Below are 11,009 nucleotides of genomic sequence, written 5' to 3'. Positions count from 1 at the left end.
ACAATATTCTCCTTGGAACACATTCCACAAGAAGATAACAGACATGCAGACAGCCTGACTTTCTTAGCCTAAAAAATCCAAGATGCATGTCCCAGAACAGTTTACATTGACATCCTAAAAAGGCCTGCCTACCAACATGAAAGTGTCAACAGCCTCACGGACTTCCAACCCTCATCCGAAGAAGAGATCACTCAATCTTGGATAGACCCAATTCTAAAATTTATCTTACATGGCGAGCTCCCAACAGAGGCAAGGAATGCTCGTGCCATACAATTTCGAGCTCCCAGATTCACCGTGATCAACGGGCGATTGTTCCGTAAATCCACAGAAGGACCCCACCTAAGGTGCATAACTCTACACGAAGGCCAACTCATCTTCGACAAAATTCACAAAGCCGAATGTGGCAACCATGCAGGAGCAAGATCTCTGGCTCATAAAGTAATCGCCCAAGGGTATTATTGACCAGGCATGCACATCGAGACAAAAAAGTATGTTCTCAAATGCCACCAATGTCAAATATTTGGCCACAACCACCTAAGTCCAGCATGGGAGTTGATCAACATAGCCAGCCCGTGGCCTTTTCATACGTGGGGGCTAGACATCATGGGACCATTTATCCTACAAAAGAAAACATGACTCAAATACATTCTTGCAGCCACAGATTACTTCACCAAATGGGTTGAGGTAATCCCACTTGTTCATCAAGAAAGTCCACGTCATCAACTTCATATGGACCAATATCATCACAAGATTTGGTCTACTCCACACCCCCATCATGGACAATGGAACCCAATTTGCCGGCACACAAGTTAAGGCATTTCTACAAAAATGGCACATCACTCAAGCATTTTTTACACCTAGATATACGCAAAGCAATGGCCAAGCAGAGGCCACAAACAAATCCATCAAAGAGAATCTCCAAAAAAAGTTGGAGAGTGATAAATGCCTAAAATTGTATATTTTATATATAGTTTTATAGGCACTTTATAATATCATTTATGCTTAATTGCATACTTTTAACGTAAAACCATACATTTACTTTATTCCATGGCATTATGCATATTTTTTTTTTCATAAAGGTTTATTTGCATATATGTGAATGTCTTTGGATAAGTCACGTACATGCAAAATATGTTTTATTAATTTGGTTTAATATTTTTTTTGTAGGAAATAAAGATGTTGGTCAAAGCCTGAGCCCATGAGCCAAAGATAATCATTTAAAGAATCAATAAGTGAGAGCTCATGGAATAAATAAGTGAGAGCTCATGGAATAAATTATGCTATCAAGAATGGAAGGAAATGTTAGAGAATTGATAATTATGGAAGGAAATCAAGAAAGGATAATCACAACTACCACTATATATCCTTACCATTTTCACCCTATTAAATATCCCCATTTCCATTAATCATTTATTCCCTTGGTTTTATCATATCAAATCATTCATTAATACCTTATATTTTTGCCGCCATATATATTCCCCCATATTCTCCATATTCTTGCCAATCACTTCATTCCTAATTCAAAACCATATCATTCCATTTTATCCTTTATTTGATTACCAATTTATATTTCCTTCCCTCATCATGCCTTGATTTTCTAAATTCTTTTATCTTATATTTTCTTCCCATATCCCAAATATTATTTTCATTTTAATTTGTGTGAAGATATTATATGCACCAAGATTTTCTTTGTAGAAGCTATAAATAGAGAAGAGAATTGGCATTGAGGGGAGAACCATTCTACACTCATTCTCACCCATTCAACATCTATTCTAGTATCCAAGTAGTAGAAATTTTGCTTGTCTTTAATTATTCTTTCATGTTAATTAATAGTATGGAGGGCTAAGCTTCCACCCCGTGGTGGAAAGTGAAAGCTCTCCATGAAATTCTTGTTATTTTGTTTTTGTCCTTTTTGTTAGAATCTCCACTATATGTGTTTTTGATGAAATCCAATGATATCTCTTTTTAATTGATTTTTGCACTAAGGTTAAATGTGCATGGTTTCTATCACCGTGAAAAATATTGGATATTTTCCATTGTTAGTTTATTCTTTTTGATAAAAATCTTTTAGACTTAACTTTATTAGTTATTAAGGGTGTGTTTGTTTAGTGGCAAATGGGGGTGGCAAATAAAATTTTCCCACTAGATGCACCATTTGCCAGTGTTTGGCTGCATTTAAGGGTAGTGGCAAACATTATTTGCTATTTGCCGACAAATGAAATTTTCCCACTAGAAGTGGGAAAATATAATCCAGCTCCCCCCTAAACTCTTTTGCCACCCCTTATTTTCCCACTAGGGCAATAATAATTTGCCACCATCTCTTCTCTCTCTCTTTCACAGCCGCAACACTTCTATCTGCTCTCCATCTCTCAAGCCCTAGCTCGATCTCAAAAGGTAATCTCTCGCTCTCCTCTCATCTCTCTCTCTTCATCTGCTCTCCTCTCTCATTTCTCTCTCTATCTCTCCTTCATTAATTTTCTGTCCTCTCTCATGTTTTTTTTTTTTGTTTGTTGGTAACTTTCAGTGAAGAAGGTTGAAGAAATTGAAGAAATGACATTAGGTACAAATTCGATTGCTTTAGATATGTTGGTTTTTTTAGAACTATCATAGCATGCCTATGTATATTACCCCTCAAAAAAGCATAGCTATGTAGCTATTTTAATATGATCAGCGTTTACCTCGAATGGATTTGTAGTTTGTATTGTTGTCTTGGACTGTTGGGCTATTGTGTGAATCATTGTTGAGTTGTGGTAGTGAATGTCAGCAAAGTTTTGATTGAATATACAAGTTCTTTAATTTGACTCTTAGTTGTGCCCGACCTTGTCAGTTGTTTGATCGCCACTTCAAACTTCAAAGTCTTATTTGGAAATTAAAACTTAAGCAAATGTGTATCGGGAAAAAATTTACTTTAACAATTTGAAATTGAGGTCTGTAAAAACTCAGTTTAGGCAATGTTTAGTAAGAAAATCTTTTTTCAGATTAAGAAAAAAACACAACTTCCATGGATTGCATTCTTTTGAGTATTAGGCACTTGAATTTGGAAAGAAAAGGCTAAGCTTGAGTAGTAATAGGATTTAATTCGGATGTGAGGGACAATAGTAATATGGGTGATCAAACAATTATCTATAGTATAGGACCTTATCCTAAGCTCTTAAGTGAAATATTAGCTGATGATGCTAATGGAGCTAGTTGTATACAACAAATTTTGATAATGCACGTTGAGATCTGCCTAACCTATAATTGATTAAAAAAAAAACTGTTATTTATACCATGATACCATCAATCTTTGATATAATTGAACTTTGACGAACTTTGAAATGCGATGAAGCGTGAGTTCAAATATGTGTATAAACCAGCCAGCTAATAAAAAATTAGACTGCAGCTTTGCCGAATTCAACCAAACATTCTGTCTATCTACTACTTAATAAGGTTAGCAATATAAACCCGTTTTCTTTTAATCTAAATGCATTGACAAAAGGTATTTGAGGTGATGTCATCCTTGTGTATCTGTGTAGAACGCGTTTGGGCCTCATGCCAGGTTATTGCATGATACGATTGCTAACACAGTCGTTCAATTTGCTTGTCATTCTGTACTGTTATTTAAAAAAAAAAAAATTGATTCTCACAACAAAATACTCACTCATAAGTGAAAATTTCCAGCAAGATGAGGGTCCATTACCTTTTCAAGCATGCCTTTCCTATGCCACTATAATGCATGAAAATTAGATTTTTAGTTCAATTATGCATGAAAATTACCATATATTAAGAGCACAAATGCCTCGAATACTAGATTTGTTTTAGAGGGTTTTATGTGTCATTCACCGCATAAATGCCTCGAATATTATTTGTTTCAAACTAGGTATGGCAAGTGGTGGTGTTAATCAAATGCGTGGTAATTCCCGAGTTACATGGAATGCCAATATGGAAGCGATCTTGATTGAGGTGTTGTTGGAGGAGGCTTCTAGTGGGAGAAGGAATAGTTATATTGCCATTAATGGGTGGATGACAGCAAGCTTGAATCGAATTGCTAATGAAATAAATCGACGACTAAATATGACTCTTGTATCTGACAATGTCCGATCAAAGTTAAAAATAATGAAGAAAGATGGGACACTTGACCAAGCAGGGTTGTGAGGCTTTGGTCTATCTTGGGGTGGTCATGTTTTGAAAATAAAACTTGTTTGTATTTGGGAGTGCTAATTTATTTTAGATATTACTATCTTGGGTGTAGTTGATGGTACTGTGTTATGAACTTATGAACTTATGAACTTATGAACTCTGTCTCTTGTGTTTTGGGACTGTGTTCGTTATGAACTCATTACTTCTGTCTATTTTGAAATTATTTTGAATTTGTTTGTGTGTGCTAGTGGAGGTGCTGAGTGTGCTGAAATTAATGTCTTTAATTGTTAATAATCATGCTAAATATTTTCATAGATCATATTGTGAAATCTATATAACTTTAAGAACGTTGATATATGATTTTGTATATGTGGATATTGGACACACAATTAATAATTTGTATACCTTATTAATTTTTTATTTTTTGAGGTATTGTAGAATGATGACCGAACGTGAGCGTAGGTTAGTGGCATTTCTAATTATAATTATGGGTGCCCATATGATGATGACATGGTGGTATAGGAGAAGGTATATGGGGAGGTATAGGCTTAGGCGTAGGGCTCCACCAACTCTTACTAGAGCTCCTCGTACGAATTATGATCAAGTGCGGAGAATTGTTTTGCGTAGGATGTATACAACCACTGACCGATTCTGCCATGAGCAGTTGAGGATGAGATGGTCAGTGTTTTGTTGATTGTGCAATCGTTTGCATGGTCATGGCCTAGCCGATAGCAGACATGTTACGGTGGAAGAGCAAGTGGCCCTATTTCTCAACACAGTTGGGCATGATATGCGCAATCGAAATGAAACATTTCAATTATTCCGTTCGGGAGAAACAGTACACCGCTATTTCCATGTTGTCTTGGCTGCAATCCTTTGTCTATTTAGAGAGTTAGTAAGAAATGCTACCACTGAGAACTCTCCTCGCGAGTGTTCCAACACACATCATTGGCATTGCTATTTTAAGGTGAGTCAACTTTTGGAAAATTTGTTAGGATCATTTTGATTACAAGGTTTGATAGTTTAGTCAATCTTAATAAAGTTTTTTTATGTTAGGATGCGGTGGGTGCGGTTGATGGTACACACTTTCAAATTAATTTACCATTGGTGCAACAAGCTAGGTATCGTAATAGGAAATGTCAAGTCACCCAAAATGTGTTGGTAGCTTGCACATTTGACATGAGATTCACATACGTGCTTGCAGGGTGGGAGGGATCCTGCCACGATGGAAGGTTATTAAGGAGTGCAGTGTCTCGTCCAGGGCATAAACTTACTATTCCAAATGGTAAGTACTATCTTGCGGATGCTGGGTTCGCTTTAGTGCCAGGGTTTCTCACACCTTACCGTGGTGTGCGGTATCATCTTAGAGAGATAGGTGAAGTTCAACCTGAAAATCATAAAGAACAATATAACTTTAAGCCATTAGGTCCCTGCAAACTGTTGTTGAAAGGACAATCGGTATCTTGAAGAAGCGATTTGCTTATCTAAGGCATCCAAACTTTCCACGACCCCCACACACACACAAAGGAAATCCTTGCATGTTGTGCATTGCACAATTTTTTTTTTGAAGAAAGATCCTAGCAAGTACTTTGAGTGATGAGGAGCTCAGTGATGAGGAGGAAGAGGATGACAACACTCTTAATGATCCAAATATGAATATTGATATGCAACCAGCCACTGGGTGGACTAATTTTAGGGATGAGTTGTCAATTGCAATGTGGGAAGATAACGATGTGGAGTAATCGTGGTTAAGATTGTGTAATAAACATTATGATTTTAGTAGGGTGTTTTTGTAATAGACATTATGACTTTATTATGGTGTTCTTGTTTTGTTGGATAATGGTTTAACTACTTATAATATTTTATTGTCTCGGCCTTCTTCTACGGCTTTATACTTTTATTGATATGTAATATTGTTTATTGGTTATGTTTGTTTGCTATTTGATATGTTTATTTGCTATGTTCATCGTTGGTTCATTGCTTCAAACTAGGTATGGTAGGTGGTGTGAGTACTCTTTTGAATGGTGTTGACAATAGAAAACGGAAGAGATCATCCCAAATTAGATGGTTTCCCAACATGGAAACCATTTTAGTAGAGGTATTGTTAGAGGAGTTAGCTAATGGGGGCAGGAGGGCTGATAATGGGTGGAGGAAAGAAAGCTTGAAGCGTACTATTGATGAAATCAATTCACGACTTGGCATGAATCTTGTATCTGACAATGTAAGATCAAGGTTGAAAACAATGAAGGCTGCTTGTTTAGTTGCCAAACATGCAGTCGATGCTAATGGGTTTGGTTTAGCTTTCAACAAAGAGACCAAGAGAATTGATGTGGATGATAATGCATGGGAGAGTTACATAAAGGTAATAAAATATTCTATATATATTTTCTTTGTAAATTTTTGGGGTGTCATATTGATTGATATATTGTGGGATATAGGCTCATCCTGGGGCAAGTAGTCTTAAGCAGATGATGTTTCCCTTCTATGATGAATGTTGTATTCTTTTTGGGAATGACCATGCAACTAGAGAAGGGGGTAATACTGGGTTCGATGATATGGAAACAGATTCAAGAGGTTAGCTGATTTTGAAGTAAATAGAGTTGATTTTTGTGCATCTAACTTGTTATGAAATTAAATTTTTGTTTCTATAACTTGTTTAGATAATATTGAGGAAACCCTAGGAGGTGGGGGTGATGCACCCGAAGTTGCTGAGAGCGAAGCTGATGGTGCTGCTACTTCTCAAACTGAGAGTGCTCAGAATACCACTACACCTACTGCCAAGAAATCTAGGAAGTCTCGGTTCTTTGAGGATATACCCGAACCCCCTTCGTTTAAGGTGTTCACTAATGCAGTAGTTGAATTAGCCAAGGCCTTGAAACCACCAGAACCTGTACCAGTAGTAGTTGCCCCAAAGCCAATAGAATTGTTGAAGGATGCTTTGCATTCTCTTTCGGATATGAATCCGGAACTTTACCTAAGGTCACTTGACTTGATGGCAGTTGATTTGCCACTAATGGAGGTCTTCTTGGGCCTTGAAGAGGATATCAAGGCTGCTTGGTTGTTTAGGAAGCTACACCAAGCAGGTCTTTGAGCAGAAGATGTTTCTAAGGTTTTATGTTGGCAAGTTGCAACTTTAATAAGTTTTTATTTATGTCCTACATGCATCTATTTGATTTGTAAGGCCAAGTGTGAGTTTAGCTAGATATTTTGTATTGAGGTACAAGTGTTGGGTTATTGGATTTAATTCTCCTTACTGTTAGTGGTATAATTATATATGACATCTGTTTCGGCACTTTCTCTTATTTTGCGGCTTTACATTTATGGACTTTGTTTCTAGTTCTTGTTTTCGACAACAACTTTATTTCATTTGTCAGTTTAGTAGTTGTCAATTTTTGTTGGTGCTAGCGGTGGTGGGGGTTGAGTGTGTTGTGTGTTGTTGTGTGCAAGAGTCTTTGAGTCTTGGAGTTAGATGAGTGCCGGGTGTCGAGTGCGAGTCTTGAGTGTGAGTGCAGAGGGTGAGTGCTGATTGTAGATGAGTGATGAGTGTGTTGTGTGTCTTTGAGTGTGTGTGCTATGTGTCTTTGAGTGTGTAGAGTGTCTGAGATTGTCTTTGAGTGTAGAGAGTGTGTTGTGTGTGCAGAGTCTTTGAGTGTGCAGAGAGTGTGCCGAGTGCAGAGAGTTTGTTGTGTGTGTGCAGAGTGTGGTGAGTGCAGAGAGTGTGTTGTGTGTGTGCAGAGTGTACTGAGTGCAGAGAGTGTGCTGTGTGTGTATCCAGATCTTGTGATGGAGGTTGCTACCTTCGCATTAGGTAAATTTTGTGGAGTGCTAGATAACTAAATAATTATAGAGCAAAGAGCAAGCAGCTATGTTGCACTTCTTGTTTCTTTTCTGTACGATGTATAAAAGACACTTGACAATTCTTGACGTCATACTGTAATTGGTAGAATCCCGAGTTTCTTGACTCAGCAAAAGACTCTCTTTCCTTCCACCGAAAAAACAAAGATTGATAATTTTTGCATTTGTTGATAGTTTGATTCATTGAGACGGAGGCTCTCAATTAGAGTTGGCCTAATTGTAAGGCAACGTTTTAGTAATCCGTCTTTTACATACATCCTACACGACGATGATGATGTTAAGTGTCAGTCGTCAGCTGCAAAGGGAGTATCACAATAGTAGTATGTTTCGTCTTTGCCTTTGGGGTTTGGATGTAACTATTCTGAGGACTACTTGAATGGTGTTACTGAAATTATCACAGAGAAAAGTTTTAGCTGCTATTGCTGCTGCTGCCTTGCAATATATAATTGATGGTGTTCATTCTTTTAAGGCCTTCAATTGGTAATAATACTCCATCTTCACTTTCTCTTTTCAAACATGTTACTTCTAATTTGGATATTCAAGATAAATTTATTTCAATTTAAATGTCATATCACGATTCACTGAAAGCGTTAGAATTTCTCTTCTTGTTTACTGTTACATTCAACCATTTCTGCCTCACAACTAACGGGAGGAACTTTTTTGTATGTCATTGTTCTTTTCTTTGCTTCACACACTGGTTGACCCAACACAATATTCATAAGATATCTATGCTTTTCGAGTAATTCCATACTCAAGTTGACAAGTTGAATTGAATCAACACGTCACACTTGAATGCAGTCAATACACTGCATCTTTCTTCAGGACTTTTGAAGTTTTCAGTAGAGATGGGGTAATGATTATCGAAAAAAAAAGAGAGTAGAGATGGGGTAATTAATGTTGAATCTTGTACATCATTTATATGATATATATGATATGTGTACAGAAATCACAAGAACTAGTATCAGATACATAATATTATCCAAGAAGTACAGAAACTTGACTCAAATGTGTTTACGAGGTTGTTGGCCAAACCCACATTCTTTTACCTTCCTTTTTGCAGCTTGTGCTTCCTTTTTGTCACGACAACAAGGGCAAGTAATTTTCTGACAGAGTTAGCTTCTCCACTGTCTTCTCTATTTCTATAGATGCGGACACAGCTTCCTCTGATATCATATTTAGCATATTTAGCAAGTGACCACTAATATAATATATAGTTGTGTTTGTTTATTTTATGCATGTGGCCTATATTATTTTATATATATAATTGTTTTCTATGGCCTTTTGTATGTTGTAAAAATAATTGTATGTTCTATGGCCATTTTCTAATATAATGACAGGAATGGGAAAACCTGTGTGTTACGTAGTACTCGAGGGAAAGAATCGCGGAGTGTACACAAATTGGGATGATTGTAAAGCCCAGGTGAATGGTCATAGTAATGCAGATTACTATGGGTGTAAGTCCGTAGAAGAAGCTGAACATATATTGGTCACTCACCTTCAGCGTAAGAGGTCTTCGGAATCCATTATTCGTAGGTGCACACGACCTCCCCAAGTGCTAGCTTCTCACATTCCACATGCACCTCACATAGAAGTTCCATATGCACCCATCGAAGAGACCAATTTGACAAATTCACAACCTCCCCAAGTGCTAGCTTCTCACGTTCCGCATGCACCTCACATAGAAGTTCCATATGCACCTCATATAGAAAATATGAGAGGTCATGTAGCTGAGCAACGCGACGATTGGGTCTACGTCCGCTACTTGGTCATAGTGTTTTTAGTTATTTTAATTGCTGTAATGATCAAATTACTATTCGTCTTGTAGTTGTACTAATCTGATATGTCTGTAGAGTCTTCTAATTAAATTTATGTTTATGTGGTTGTAACGACATTTGGACCAAGTTTGTTTTACTAATTATCCTAATGCACTTTCTTAACTTGTCATTGTTTTAAGTATATTAACTAAATTTGTATGCTTATTAATTAGATATGGCAATGCGATGGACAACTGAGATGGACAATGTTCTTATCGGTATATTCCATAACGAGCTACTTCTAGGTCATAAGAATGAGAACGGATTTCTTCCAATATCAAAAGAACGTGCAAGAAAAACACTCCAAAACACATTTACATTTGGTATCGACTTGAGTATTAGTCATGTAACTCAGCGAGTGAAGACCTTACGATGGATAGCACGCGATATTGCTAGTGTAACAATGCAACAGGGGTTTGAATGGAGTTATGAAGAACATAAGATCATAGCTAGCAACGAGGTTTGGGATCAAGCCATAGCACGTGATCCGAGTATGGGAAAGTATAGAAATAAAATTTATCCAAGGCACAATGACATTTTATATGTGTTTGGATAACAATGGTTGTTAAGGGGTATTGCACTTTGACTTTATTTTATGGTTGTTTCAAAGACACTATTACTATTAATGTTGAGTTGTATTGTTTTTAATTATCTTTATTTTGTATTTTATTTTTAGTTTTTTTTTAGACTATTGAGTTTGAAAACAAAAAAATATATATTTCCAAAAAGTTGAAAAATTATTTGCCATAGGAAAAAAACCATGTAAACAAACACTAGCAAATCCCATATTTTCCCACTATAAATTTTTGCAAACAAACACTGGCAAACTGAAATTTTCCCACTACAAATTAGCCTGGCAAAACTCTAGTGGGAAAATGCTAGCAAATCTAATATTTTCCCACTAGAGGTTTGCCACTAAACAAATACACCCTAAGGGATTTTTGGGATTTTTTGTACTTCTTATTGTGGACATTGAATGCCTAAAAATTCCTCATTTGGAGTTAAAGAGAATAGAAGATTGAATTTCATATTGAGATGTTTTATTATGTTATTCAAGTTATATTTTCCACTAATTCTAGAATTAGCGTTTAAGATTTAGTGAAGTTTCGGAGAAATTTAGCAAGAGGTATAAAACTGAAATACAAGAATTGTTGGTGGGTTAGTAACTTTCTACCAAGGGTTTTGATAAATTGATCTTTGAAAATTAATTACTTTAGTTAG

At 36.5% G+C, this 11,009-nt stretch overlaps 1 long non-coding RNA gene across 1 annotated transcript; it reads left to right on the top strand.

The window, feature by feature from the left end:
* The first annotated feature begins 2,317 nt into the window (after positions 1-2,317).
* Positions 2,318-10,439, top strand: LOC147479344 (uncharacterized). The gene is made up of 3 exons (XR_015204812.1): positions 2,318-2,394; positions 8,296-8,454; positions 9,962-10,439. It is a non-coding gene; the product is annotated as an uncharacterized LOC147479344 (long non-coding RNA).
* The last annotated feature ends 570 nt before the right edge of the window (positions 10,440-11,009 follow it).

Source organism: Coptis chinensis, chromosome 8 (assembly GCF_015680905.1).
Source record: "Coptis chinensis isolate HL-2020 chromosome 8, ASM1568090v1, whole genome shotgun sequence".
Lineage (NCBI taxonomy): Eukaryota > Viridiplantae > Streptophyta > Magnoliopsida > Ranunculales > Ranunculaceae > Coptis > Coptis chinensis.
The sequence above is the reverse complement of the archived record's forward strand: the minus strand, read 5'-3'. Positions and strand labels throughout refer to the sequence as shown.